Here is a 15,849-nt window from a genome sequence, read left to right on the forward strand (position 1 = left end):
GGTTCTATTCTAGGTCCTTTCTTATTCTTAGTGTATATAAATGATTTACCATTCCATTTGAAAAATATATGTGATGTAGTATTATTTGCAGATGATACATCTCTCATTTTCAAAGTTGATAGGAATAGACAGCAATTTGATGACGTGAACAATGCACTCTCCTTATTTACGCACTGGTTTACAGCAAATAATTTAGTTCTTAATGCTAAAAAAACCAAATGTGTTAAGTTCACCTTGCCTAATGTAAAACACTTAGGACCTAAGATTATCCTAAATAATGAAGTTCTTGAAACTGTGAAGTCAACAGTGTTTCTGGGAATAACAGTTGATGCAAAGCTACAGTGGGGCTCACATATATCTAGCCTCGCGGGTAGACTTAGTTCTGCTGCCTACGCCGTCAGAAAAGTAAGACAATTCACTGACGTAGACACAGCTCGACTAGTCTATTTTAGTTATTTTCATTGCGTTATGTCCTACGGTATTCTACTGTGGGGCAAAGCTGCAGATATAGAAAACATTTTCGTATTACAGAAACGAGCTGTTCGTGCAATATATAAGTTAGGTAGCAAGCATTCCTTAAGGGAACTTTTTAAAGAAATAGGTATCCTTACTGTGGCATCGCAATTCATCCTTGCTAACATATTATACATTAGGCAGAATATTCATCACTACACCAAGAAAAGTGATGTCCACAGTATCAACACTAGGAACAAGCATAAACTGTGCGTACCCATTCACAGGCTTCACAAGGTACATGGAACATTTATGGGGCTTGGTATTCGATTTTATAATAAACTTCCTCAGTCGTTTTTAGAATTGCCTTTTGATAAATTTAAAGTGCAGATCAAATCTATCCTGTCGAAGAAAGCTTATTATACAGTTAATGACTACATAAACGATAAAAATAGTTGGTCCTCATGTTAAACACTGGACAGCTTCAAAAGTTATCATTATGAGTTGATGTGATTTATATTATTTTATACGTGACATTTTTTTATTTTATGTATACTGACTAATTACCATCATCGTTCTGTTTTTACGATGAGTTGTTCCTTAATTTTGTAAATGGTCTACTAGCGACTGCGAATCTATTAGTATTAACTGTTTTCTTGTAGTGTAGCTGCAAGTCGTCATGCTCCCTTTGACGGTATTGCTTGCGGTAGCGTCGGTGGTCGGGTTGCCTCCCTCCCTCAAAAATGTGCGAGGGGGGCGATGGCTGATCCTCGCGTTATGCTCGTGAACGGGTGCTGCTTGTGGTACCAGGTCGTCTTGCTGACTACATATTTGTACACCCGTAATATACATAATGTATATGATTTTGGTTTGAACGGTAGTCCTAGTTCACCGTTTTCATTGTTTATGTTGTTATTTTATTTTTTCATAAAAACTCTTTGACATGTCGGTGGGTGCACCCTAAACTATATCTATCTTCACTGAATGGAGGCTTTATATTTTTTTTATATTTTTCACTCTTTTTTTAATAGATTTATTTTGTAACTGCTTGAGTAATAGGTATGGGTAAGGTGTGTACTAGCCAACATGATTAACTATTTGAATTGATTTTATATACAAATTTATGTACACAATGTTGTATAGTGATATTTAAATATTTGTATACGGTTCTTCAAACCATACAGACATAATTGTGTTGCTGGGGAGTTTGTTCCACCACTTCTTCTTCCCAGCAAAAACACATAGGAAGTGGTGAAGGGCGGGCGTTTTGGGGGCTGTCTTTTGTATTGACGTTCGAAAAGTGCTGATTTTCAGCCTACTTTGAATAAATGACTTTTGATTTTTTTGATTTTGCAATTGATATTGTTGGAATTTTTTTGATAGTATGGACAATATTATTTTGTCTACCGAGTTATTTTTCATATTCTTGACCAAGAAGTGTAACTTTCGTCAATTGTTACAAATTGATACAAATATGTAGGTCACAAAACAATAAAAAACTATTTGGCCCTGTTTAATTTAAGATTGATAATAAAACTCGGATTTTTATGAATAGGTACATATATTAGTATTCGGCGGAGTTCGATATAGTTCAAGAGTTAATGTATTCGACTTTGATTAAGCAATTAAACAATCAACATGAAATACTTTGTGTGTATGATTAATTTTATTTCAGAAACTTATTTTAGGTTCGGTTGTAAAAATAGACAAAATATATAGAAGTGTGAATAGCCTGCTAGTTTTGGATTTTTATTATTATAGTGTGTCTGTGTGTTTTGGGTACATGTTTAATTACGATTCGGACTTTATCGCAATATATTGAGTATTTAATTTTTTTTAAATATGCGTATAATCGTTTAGTTTAAAAGTCGTGGTGGCCTAGTGGGCAAAGAACCGACCTCTCGAGTATGAGGGCGCGGGTTCGATTCCAGGTCAGGCAAGTACCAATGCAACTTTTCTAAGTTTGTAGTATGTACTTTCTAAGTATATCTTAGACACCAATGACTGTGTTTCGGATGGCACGTTAAACTGTAGGTCCCAGCTGTCATTGAACATCCTTGGCAGTCGTTACGGGTAGTCAGAAGCCAGTAAGTCTGACACCAGTCTAACCAAGGGGTATCGGGTTGCCCGGGTAACTGGCTTGAGGAGGTCAGATAGGCAGTCGCTTCTTGTAAAGCACTGGTACTCAGCTGAATCCGGTTAGACTGGAAGCCGACCCCAACATGATTGGGAAAAGGCTCGGAGGATGATGTGTATAGTCGTTTAATTATTTGCACGTACTACGTAAACACTAAATATTTAGTGTTGAGAATATAGCAGTTGCCACACTAAGGAATATATTCTATAATTTTACATACCTAATCAATTGTTCGTGACCTTCACCTTTTAATAATTAAGCGATGAACTCGTATTGTTTAAAATATAATTGGGTATTTTGATTGTACAATAACCTATTTAAATTCTCTATATTGTTCCAAAAATATGTTTTAACATGGCAGGTGTCTACTTGAAGTTTATTTTCAAGGGCACGTAAACTGTTTTCAGTTTTGAAATCACTTCAATAGGTATCAATAGGTAACATGGTTATTTAAGGACCATATCTCCGACCTATCTTACTACCTTGACCTTTTTTTTTAACTACGTCAAAAATCATCAAATCGACCCCTCCCGCTGTGGGTTAGCAGCGGTGAGAGAGTCTCAGACTCTTACTGACTAAAAACCGTCGTGTTCCGTCGTGGGCCTTTTATATACCAGGGCCGCGGTAACTCTTTCGAACAATCTTGCAGCCCCGGCAGACGTTGGTCCTGCTGGGCCCCGCTGGGGAACTACCATGACCTAGGGTATATAACTCGTGTAATGTTAAATTTCAAACAAGTGTACATCATTTGATGTAACGTAAGCATGGCAAGGTACGTTAGATCGGATCCAAATTAGTTCTGCACTCCTTTTGGTATCACGGAGTCTTTAAATAACCCTAAAGCCAAAGCCTTTTTGTGTACTTATAGGTCCTCTCGTGGTAATTGTATAAAGCAATTGCTATGGTCAAAATAAACTTCTTCTTACCTTCAAAAAGGCATGTCGAAGAAGTAACAAAATTAATAATCATTCCATCAACAGTCGAACTTGTAGCTATTTCACCTGAATCTATGATGATATTATGATACAAAGCAAGCTCGGTGCATGAAAGCAAATTGTTATTTTTTTTTTCAAGACTATTGCGTGATTTGAGCAGAAGGCAAGTTTAACTGTAAAAATCTAGATATCACGAATAAATAATTGAAAGAAAAAAAGGTATCTAAAGAAGTAGTATACCAACATTCCCCGAAAATTGGGTTAATCATAATTGATCCCCGAGAGCGGAGGTGGGCAAATAATGCGTAAAATTAACCCGGACTAATTACGTGGTGCTGGCAAGTTGCTCACAGACCAAGAACTTTGCAGGAATGGTCATGAAAATTAATGGGTTGAGGTAAATTGGTATAAAAATGGGAATATTCTAGATAGGTTCAGCTTTTAGGCTTTTTGGTTTTGTAAGAAAAATCTTTACCTTATGGAAGAGTAATGAGATTTCTCGGCATGTAGTATAATATTACGTATAATATTATTAGACATTTTTCTTATCCAGTGTTACACAAAGGCATTCATAGCTTTACAAAAATATAAACGATTGAATAATAAATGAATCTTAATCATCTTAATATTTGCTTGAAAATAATTGATTTAATAAGTATATAAATGAATGAGTTACGTTAAACGATTAATCACTCAATATCTGTTTTCTCTCATGAAAAACCGGCCAAGTGCGAGTCGGACTCGTGCACGAAGGGTTCCGTAAATTACAGTTAAATCAACCTATCTCAAAAACTATAAGAGATACTTTGATCAAACCAAAAATCGTTGAAAGAGTTAATTAGCATGCATCACCTCTATTTTTTTTAGAATTTTATACCCCGTAGTTATAAAAATAGAGGGGGGGGGACATACTTTTTACGACTTTGAGAGCTGATATCTCAAAAACCGTTCACTTTAAGAAAAATGTTTTTTAGAAAACTTTATATCATTTTAAAAGACCTTTCCATTGATACCCCACACGGGTATGTACATCGAAAAAAAAAATTTCATCCCTCAGTTACATGTATGGGGGGCCCCACCCCCAATTCTTTTTTTTACTATTTAGTGTCATATTTTTGTAGCGGTTCATACAACACATATTCCCATCAAATTTCATCACTGTAGTACTTATAGTTTCCGAGTAAATCGGCTGTGACAGACGGACAGACGGACAGACGGACAGACGGACATGACGAAACTATAAGGGTTCCGTTTTTGCCATTTTGGCTACGGAACCCTAAAAAAGAGGACAAAAATGCTGCTAAAAAAATAGTAGCAATACTGCAAAATAAGCTGTGATAGAAAGAAGTATTTTTTTCAATTTTTCATAAAAACATTTCGGAATTATCACAATAGAGCCTACAAAAATATTATTTAAAAAAGTATGTAAAACCTGTTACGCTAGTGGTTTCCAGGAAGAACTATGTCGCTACTTTGTGTGGTATTTTGGCGCAAACCGCACGGTATAAACATTTGCCTTTGAACAAATTTTGGACCTGTCAAAGCCTAACGGGTGTCAAAGTGGATTTTTTGTATGTTTTTCAAAATACACGTAAATTTTCTGGATAAGCCGAATGTCTGACTAATGCGTATTTCTGTTGCAAGAGGAAAGGTAATTTTACGGTGGAACTCTTCATCAGAAGATAGGAATTTCAGACAAATGAGATAGATTATATATACTTTGACTACCTGCGTGTCAAGTATGGTGATAGCTTAGCAGTAACTAAAAAAGACATATTAGACTATGTAAATTTGATAGTAAATTTAAATGAAATTAATTTCATATTATGTGCACTACCTTATTCTTATAGGTTATCGACTGAACAAAGTAGGCACATATTTGATTTGAATATGCTCCTTTATAATAGGACTTTACAACTAGTTAACGCCATTTTATATTTTGACATAAACGAGTATATCTTTGATTTTAAATTGACAGAGTACTCAATGTATTTACCAGCCAGGTGTAGGAGACTCATTGCTAATCTTTTAGCATATATTATACAATCTGACACAGGTATGTCTAATGTATCTAAGGATATTGTTAGTAGTAATACTAACATAATTATTGATTCACCCAGTAGTTTAAACTATTAGGCGCGACAAAGGATGGGCCTCATTTATTGAATGTTGTACATCAAAATATGCAGGGCTTGTCTGGCAAAGAATTAGAGTTAAGTTTATTCTTGGAGAACCATAATGTTCATGTTCTATGCTTAACTGAACACTGGCTAAAAGAACATGAAGTTTCATTTATTAATAATAATAATGACACTGTGCAAAGTGCGTTTGTAAGAAGGAATGCTATTCGAGGCGGGTCTTTAGTTTTAGTTTCAAACTTGTTAAAATGTAAACAACGCCCTGATTTAGATAATCTTTCTATCGAGCGCACTATTGAGCTGTCTTGCGTGGAACTTGAGCGCTATATTATTGTTTGCGTTTACCGGCCCCCCTTAGGTGACTATAATAAATTCGAATCAGTTTTTGATGATTTACTTAATAAATTAAAATCAAGCACCAAGGGTAAAATTATATGTGGAGATTTTAATGTTAACATTTTGGAAGATTCTCCTTTAACTATAAGACTTTTAAACTTATTCAAGTCATTTAACCTGGTTAACTTATTTTTTGAACCAACTCGCATTACCGCAACTTCTTCTACATGTTTGGATAACATATTTAGCGACACTGAGGCCTCCAATGATTTAGTCATCAACCATCTCTCGTCTGACCACTGTGGACTAAAAGTTAGTTTTCCCATGTTAGTTCACACTAAGCCACTTAAAATAGAATGCAGACCCTATTCAGCTAGTCGTTGTGTTAGATTTAAAAGTAACGTAACAAAAAATCTGGAACCTTCTGTTCTTGATAACGATGACCCTAACGCCATTTACGGATCTCTATTTGGTGTTATACAGAAAGAGTTCAATTCTACGTTCAAGACCAAAACCTTAAATATTAAAGGTACCTCGGCCAAATTCAACCAATGGGCCACTCCAGGTATTTATAAAAGTAGAGCGAGACTATATGAGTTATACGGTATGAAAACTTGTCAATTTGATGATAATTTTGTAGACTATGTTAGACAATATTCAAAAATATTTAAAAAGGTCTGTAACTTTGCAAAATCAAAGTTTTTAAGTGAATCAATTAAAAACTCCTCAAATAAAATTAAAACAACCTGGAGAATCATAAATAATGAAACTGGCAAGTCAGTGAACAATAGAAATAAGTTGGAAATTAAATTAGATGACAAACTTGTTAGTAATGCGGCTGATGTAGCTAAAGCTTTTAATGAGTTCTTTGCGGATATACCTGTAACCACGACTCGCTCCTTAAACTCATCCTCGACAGACGCTGAACAGCTTATGCGTGCTAGTGTGCCTCAATGTAATTCTTTGTTTAGTTTTGAACACGTTACTCCAATTGATGTACTAAATGTTTTTAAAACTCTTAAATTAAAAAATACGGGTGATTTTTGGGATATTTCGATCAAGCTGTTAGGTAATATAATTGACGTTATTGCTCCCTACCTTGCGATTACATTCAACAAGTGCATTGACACTGGTGTTTTTCCTGACCTCATGAAACACAGTAAAGTCATACCTCTATTTAAATCAGGAAACAAGACGGACATTACTAATTTCAGACCTATTTCCATCTTACCTGCGTTTAGTAAAATTTTTGAAAAGTTGATACTCAAGCAGCTGCTACGATATTTCAATGTAAATAGCCTCCTTCATACAGAACAATATGGCTTTACAAAAGGTCGTTCAACCTCAGATGCTGGTGTTGCCCTTTTAAAACACATTTATAATGCATGGGAAAATTCTCAAAATGCTATTGGGGTCTTCTGTGACCTTTCCAAAGCTTTTGATTGCGTCCATCACGATACACTTTTACGCAAATTACGCTGTTACGGAGTCCAAAACGGAGCTCTAAACGTAATAGAATCTTATCTCCAACATAGATTGCAATGTGTAGATGTAAATGGTGCTAAATCATCGGGCCTTCCAGTTCAGCTAGGTGTGCCACAAGGCTCAATATTAGGTCCATTCTTATTCTTAGTGTACATTAATGATTTACCTTACCACCTCAAAAATATCTGCGATGTTGTATTATTTGCAGATGACACATCTCTTATCTTCAAAGTTGACAGAAATAGAGAGCAATTTGACGACGTAAACAGTGCACTCTCAACAGTTACGCACTGGTTTACAACAAACAATTTAGTACTAAATGCTAAAAAAACAAAATGCATTAAGTTCACTTTGCCTAATGTAAAAAACCTAGGTCCTAATGTTATCCTAAACAACGAGGTTCTTCAAACCGTTGCATCTACCGTGTTTTTGGGTATAACAGTTGATACAAAACTTCAGTGGGGTTCACATATTTCTAGCCTCGCGGGAAGGCTTAGTTCTGCTGCCTATGCCGTCAGAAAAGTTAGACAGTTCACTGACGTCGACACTGCGCGATTAGTGTATTTCAGCTATTTTCACTGCGTCATGTCCTACGGTATTTTGTTGTGGGGCAAAGCCGCTGATATAGAGAATATATTTATTATACAAAAACGTGCTATTCGTGCTATATACAAATTAGGTACCAGAACTTCCCTCAGAGAGTTGTTTAAAGAAATTGGTATTCTCACTGTTGCATCACAGTTCATCTTTGCCAACATTATGTATATTAGACAGAACCTACATTTATATACCAAAAAAAGTGAAGTCCATAGCATTAATACTAGAAATAAGCATAAACTGTGTGTACCCTATCACCGGCTTCATAAAGTGCATGACACATTTCTGGGTTTAGGTATTCGTTTTTATAATAAGCTTCCTTTGACCTTACAAGAACTGCCGTTTAATAAATTCAAAGAACAAATTAAGGCTGTTCTTATAAAAAAGGCATATTACACCATCAATGATTATTTGAATGATAAAAATAGTTGGTCGCCATGATGAACGCAAGACAGCTATATTAGCTATATTATTTAGATAATTTAAATTTCTCCCATTCTATCTCTTGACTCAATGACATTTATTTTATTTTGATTTATTATTTAATTATTATTTTTTAATGTTTTTACATTATTGACAACAATTATTTGTATTAATTTTCTGTTTTGGATTTTAGTAAATAATACTACCTAGCGGGAACTGATAATTTAATCTTGATATTGAGTTGTGTAGCAGTGAGTACGTCATGCTCCCTTAGACGGCACTGCTTGCGGTAGCGTCGGCGGTCGGGTTGCCTCCCTCCCTCAAAAATGTGCGAGGGGGGCGATGGCTGATCCTCGCGTTATGCTCGTGAACGGGTGCTGCTTGTGGTGCCAGGTCGTCTTACTGACTATCTATTAGTTTTTTTGTTTTTATTTGTAAACTCTTTTTATTTTACATATGTTCTGGCTGAGCGGTCTAATTTACTAGTTTACAAAAGAATAGCACATGTAGGTGGGCACTCCCTGATATTCTATTAAGTGTAAATATTTGGAGGCTATAATTTTCTGTTCATCAAACATATTCAATGCTTGAGTTAGTTAAGGTATGTAGGGTGAGTGCTAGCTAGCATGTGGTGTATACATTATTTTTACTGTATTGTCCTCTTTTGTAATATACAAATTAAATTGTATACAAATGTACATATCAAACAATGTTTAAGGTTCTTCTAACCGAACAGACAGACATGTGTTGCTGGGGAGTTTGTTGCGCCACTTCTTCTTCCCAGCAAAAACACATAGGAAGTGGTGAAGGGTGGGCGTTTTGGGGGCTGTCTTTTGTAAATTTTTTTTTTTGACGTTCGAAAAGTGCTGTTTTGCAGCCAAGTTTGAATAAATGACTTTTGATTTTGATTTTGATTGATTTTAGTATGTACTTTTTGCGTGAAAGGATCTTTTTGGTTATGTTTACACTTTTGATTGTTTAAATACAGGTGGCTAGTACGGGGTTAAAAAAAAATAGAAGACTCAACTGAACTTCATAGTTGTATTTCAGGAAGGGTTAGACAAAAAGGCTTTCCACAAACTGAATATTTATTAATACATATTTTGTTATTAATTTGTCGTAAATTTAAATTATGGGCGTCGCCATTTCCCCATACATACAATTGTTGACATACCAGCAAAATATTATTTTTCGGAGAATTCTGTGGAATTAAAATATCTGTAATAAATTGTAAAAACACGAATTACAGATGAATTCACATATTTCACAATAAACAAAATATTACTACTGAAATAATATATTAACAAATAATTAGCGTAGTAATAACAAAATTAAAGGTATTTATAATTTATTAAAACCGGCGTTCCCAGAAATTATTTATTTAAACATAAAATTTGATTTATCATATCCAGCCACTTTATGTAAATATCACGATCTCTTACTAATTACTTACAGCTCTTTCAGCAAATTTTACATTTTATTTAGTTTCATTTCAGGATTCTTTTTTGACCAATTTGTCTGTATTTTTTCATCACTACCACGAATGACCTCGTAAATAAGGTCTTTGTGACGAGCGTTGACTGTACCTACATAAAAGATTAAAATATTAATACATTTCTCCAAAAATAATTAAGTTTGTGGCGTATTTTAATATGCTGTGTTTAATAGGGAAGAGAATGATAAGATGTATGGAAAAATAGTGTTACTATATAATGGATGCTAGTACCAAAAGTTATACCTAGTATATCTAGATGATGTACTACTCCAACGCAGACTATTTATGGTCTTCATTCACAAAAAAAAGGCTTAAAGCAAAAAAATAACACAATGAGAAGGCTGAACAAAATATTTCCTCAGCCCTTTGTACCTTGACAAAGTTATCTTGTACTCATTTCGCTAAAACTACATGTTTAGGGAAAATATATTACAAAAATAACCCTGAACCACATACAACAATAGAAACATGCTTAGATCATTTAACCTACCGGTGATGCCATTGTCTTGTGTGCCCTTCTACTTAAGGCAGGTCACTGTGTGCTTCAAAGGATAACGGCCAAAACATATGGAGGTTTGCCTAGGAACCCTTTCTAATGATATATCGCATGTCGTTATTTGCACTTGGAGAAGCCTATGTCCAGCAGTGGACTGCAATAGGCTGATGATAATGATGATGATGTCGTTTTACGTCACTAGGCAAAATTGACAGTTCTCTTTTACGCTTGCGTTTGACACTTTTGCCGAGTTCTTGCATACAACTATGATTGTAAATACCTATGATCTGCATTGCAACTTGATGAGATTAGTGTTCACGGCGGCTCCAGTTGATTAAACGCTCCAATGAAATGTAGGATATATTTCTTTCATCATTTTCTCGAATAAGAATTTATAAGATAGGACGTATTCGGAGGCTCTGGTGTCCCGAATAAGGGATATGAGCGTTCTGGCCCGTTATCCCGATAAAACGTAACTCTGGAGACTTAATTTCATCTTTTTAATACTCGAACTTTTTTTCAGTCTTTGTTTGTAGACTTTCAACATAGTGTACCAGAAACTCTTTGCGACCAACACAACCCATCCATCATTTCTTTGGTTGTCCTCTTCTTATCTATCCATCGTCATTCATACTCAAGACCTTTCTGACAACATGATCCGTATTCCTTCACATGACGTGGTACCCTTTTCCCACGCAGCTCCTCTGTTACCGGTGTCACTTTCAAACTTCCTCTAATATACTATACCTCTTGTATACCTATCCTTACTGCTTCAATCTCAAGTCACAAGATAGTTTCAAGTTTGTGTGTTAATTTGATTCAGAAGTAACACCAAATAGCCAAAGTTCAAGCAAGGATTTTGATCGAAATGTAGTTAAAAAGTTTTGAACCCACTCCAGTTGAACCAGTGCGGTAAATTAACTTCTAATACAGGCACTTTAACTTTGAACGAGTAGTTAACTGCATTAGTTGTACATCATGTAAAACCTAGGGGGATTTTATGGCTTTGCTTAGCGTAATAGTCTACTTAATAGGTTTGCACGAAGTTTTACAACTGTTGCTAGTTGCTCTTAAAGTTAGTCATTCGAGTATTGCGTATGACGATAGTTTTTTATGCTATTAAAAGTTACTCCTGGTAGATAATTTAAAATTCACTCAATACCCAATTACCAACAGCAGTTTTTTTTAATTTACGATCAGATCAATCAAACATTTTGTTTTCGCCAAACACAGGCCTTCTCTAAGAAATGATAACCATCCCGATCATAGGCAAATCGCATCCATACTCTACACACCACTTTCTTCAAATCGTCGGTCTACCGTGCAGCAAAACGTCCTACATTACGTTTCCTATATATTATAAATTATCGAATAACATAATTTGCTCACTAAGCTGATTTATATAACCCACTGATAGAACATACTGAAAAAAATATATATTGAAAAAGAATTGAAACCATAGGTTTTAAAATCAAAATTGGTGTTAAAACGCTGCAAGTTTTTCATTCTACACCTGCATACAAATGCACTATTGCTGCACGCATGACTTATGCATACTACCGTTTAAGACACGTATGTACTTCGTGCCAAGCGTGCAAAGATTCTTCGTACCTGCTTAGCTGAGTGTAAAATGAATGTGAATTCTCATGAATATAATGCTCATTTATCTTCGTAATAAGTGGTTGTGTTATTGAGGATTTTAGTTTTGATTGTAGTAATAATATTTTGTGTACTATAATATGTATGTTAGTCTTTAAGGTATATATCTATGGGCCAATGCAGCCTAAAAATAAACGTTTTTTTTTTATATCGTTAAGTTAAATTTTTTGGTTGTTTGCTCAAACACTCTCATATCAAGAACTACTTGACCATTTAGAAAAATATTTCAGTATTATTATTACTTAGCCGAGGAGGGCCCTAGGCTACTTTTTATGTGGACGTAGTTTCGTGTGTTTCTCAATTTTGATGCTGTGAAAAGCCTACGTACCCTTTTGTGTTACTCATCCATTCCATGTTTCGTTTTGTTTGTTTCTACATAAGATATGGACATCATAATGCTTTTAGGTCTGAAGAAATTGAACGAGACATGATATGATATGAAGATTATACCGAACAACAGGTACATAAAGATTTGAACACTGACACCCTAGATATTTTCTCGTTAATGGGTACTGGGTGATCCTATAACTTATTTATTTTTAATCCCGCTAACTCGTATTATATGTGAAACAATAATAAGTCGTTAATGAATTGGAAAAGAGATAGTCCATAAAAAGTCATGAAGCTTTATTTCACTCTTGTTAAATATTTATTTGCCACAGTCAATACATAAGACATATGTACACTCAATCACTTCTCCTACTTAGTAAAATTATGGCGACTCACAGACATCCTTAGTGTATTTTTGTTAGGATATCCATCTAGTTTCTCTCATCCGTGGCACTACTTACTTATTGCTATACGACTCATACTGCAATAGCATGCTTTTAAGAGCTCATAGTCGTCGCAGCACTCATACATCAGGATTGTGCACTTACGCCCATTACTACGTGTAGCGTTCACGGAAATTTTAATCACTGGATGTGAAAGCCTTTCTGGAATTTGCAGACTTTTGGACTGGACTGCTTCAAAAATGCGGAGATACAGAAATGTATGTTGTCACAGAGCATTACGGTCTTTATTGAATTCAAATCATTTTTTTATTGATTTAACCATCTATGTATACAGTTAAAGGACAAAAAAGTAATTACCATTACTAACAAAATATATACAAAGGCTCTGCTTGTTTCAAATGAATCTTCCAGCAGACCCATAAGTAGACTGTGTAGAATAATTATAAACTATATAAAAATAATTGACATGTGTCTTATCCTGTGGTAAACAAGTCCAGGTTAAGATTGCATGAACTTAAAATACGAGTCGTACGCCTAAAGAGTTGGCTCGACGTCAATAATTATCATACACTGTTTTGTGTAACATCTGACTTAAAAATCGCATCAGAGGTTCAGAAGTATGTTTTCCCTTTTATGAATGCTTACTTAAAAGAGTTCTTAAAGTAGTTACATACATAAGATAGATAAAAGCATACCAACATAATTTCGCAATAGTTAAATTGACCCTTTTCTTGAGATAACAAATCATCATATGCAGACTGCATTTACTTACTGGTTCCATTTGTTCTTTCAGGAGCACTCCTTACAACAATCCCATAGCCCCGGCAGGCATGGGTCCTTATGGGTCCGCAGAGCTTGTAATGATAAAATACCACAATAGAAAATCTTTCCTAGACAAGGTAGTCTAGCACTTCCCCAAGCTCCCACAAAGAGCGACTAACACTAAGCATACGAACTGCATATTACATAAGCGACTCAAAACTCGCCTTGAAACTTCGCAACAGCAGAATTGTCAAACAAACTTGAAGCAACAAAATTCACGAACATGCTATGAACATAACACAAAGAAGTGCATACGAAAGTTCCTTAACGTAACATGTGGCTCATCAGTGTCTTCTCAACACAATATATATATATACATACTTTAACTTTTACTTACTAGCGACAGTGAACTATTTGATAGTGAGTATTTAGTTTGGCGTAGGGACAGAGATTATAGTAAAACGAAACAAACCTTGGGCGGTGGTGTGATGTTGGCAGTGCGACGTGAACTATCAGCTGAAGTTCGTTCCGACTGGTCATCATCAGCCGAAGATCTTTGGGTTACAATTACCCTCAAAAAAAAGGACCGCACTATACATAAACTCAACATTTGTGTCGTTTACCTTTGCAAGCAAAATTTGGGGAACTCCTACGAGACGCAATTACTAAATTTTTCTTCCAGTCTATCACTTATTATAAACTCAAACCCCAACGACTCTTTTATAATACTGGGAGATTTTAACATGCCCAATGTAGAATGGTCAAGTATAGGCAACTGTTTAAAACCTTCAGGTATAACTGGTGAGTCCCAAACATACTTTTTTGATATTCTTTCCGAGTGTAGTTTAACTCAGTACAATAACTGTTGTAACAAGTCCAAGGGAAGAATTTTGGATTTAGTATTATCAAACGTGGATTTGACTATTAACGCCTGTCTCAACCCTTTTGTTCCTGAAGATGACCACCATAAATCTCTTGATATTGAACTTAGTTGCCTTTTTGATGTGCCATTAAAATCTAATCCCCGAACGAAACTTTATTATGAGTCAGGGGACTACGATAATATTAATCGGTTATTAAATGAGTACGCCTGGGAAGATAACTTGCATTGCAGTTCGTTAGACGACGCAGTTGATATTTTTTATAACTACCTTCAGAGTTTAATTACTGAGTACATACCCCACAAAACTATTTATCCTTCAAACTACCCACCATGGTATAACTCAAGTTTAAAAAAGATACTCAAGGAGAAATATAAATACCTTCGTAAATACCGCATTTACGGCAACACGTCAGATTACAATTCTTATATATTACTTCGCACCAGAGCCAAAGCAATTGAGGAAGAATGTTATAAATCTTACATTACTAGAACTGAAGCTTCCATCATAAAAAATCCAAAAATGTTCTGGTCTTTTATAAAAGCGAACAAAAAGGGCACCAATACTCTCCCGTCCAGAATGTCATTTGAAGGTTGTTGCTATACAACAAATAATGAAATTAGTGATGCTTTCGCAGCGTACTTTCAGTCCAATTTCCTTCCTACTTCTAACCAAAATTCTGCTCCTCAAAGTACCTTTTCTCCTACCGACTCAGCACTAAACATAGGCGAGATTGAAATTAATTCTGACCATCTGCTTATTCTTTTAGAATCTCTGGACCTCACTAAAGGCGCGGGTCCCGACAACATACCACCGCTATTTATTGTCAAGTGTGCCAAAGGTTTAGTTAAGCCTCTAAAGATTATTTTCACGCGTTCTGTTACTGAAGGAATTTTTCCCAGCATGTGGAAGTACTCCTACATAACACCGGTTCACAAAAGTGGAATTAAGAGTGCCATCGATAATTATAGACCCATTTCCAAATTATGCCTGTTTGGTAAAATTCTTGAACGAATCATCTACAAGCAAGTTTATGGCACTTTTTCTTCGACATTTATTCCCCAACAACACGGCTTTCTTAAAAATCGCTCGACAACTACTAACCTTCTGTCCTTTGTCGACTTCGTTACAGCAAGTATGGACCATGGGGGGCAGGTAGATTGTATTTTTACTGATTATAGTAAATGTTTCGATCGTATTGACCATACTATCCTTTTGCAAAAAATTTTTCATGCAGGCATTCATGGTAACTTATACCGGTGGATAACATCTTACGTAAAGAATCGTACCCAAGCTGTTGTAGTCAATGGCGCTGTGT

The sequence above is a fragment of the Helicoverpa zea genome, chromosome 14 (genome assembly GCF_022581195.2).
Source record: "Helicoverpa zea isolate HzStark_Cry1AcR chromosome 14, ilHelZeax1.1, whole genome shotgun sequence".
NCBI lineage: Eukaryota > Metazoa > Arthropoda > Insecta > Lepidoptera > Noctuidae > Helicoverpa > Helicoverpa zea.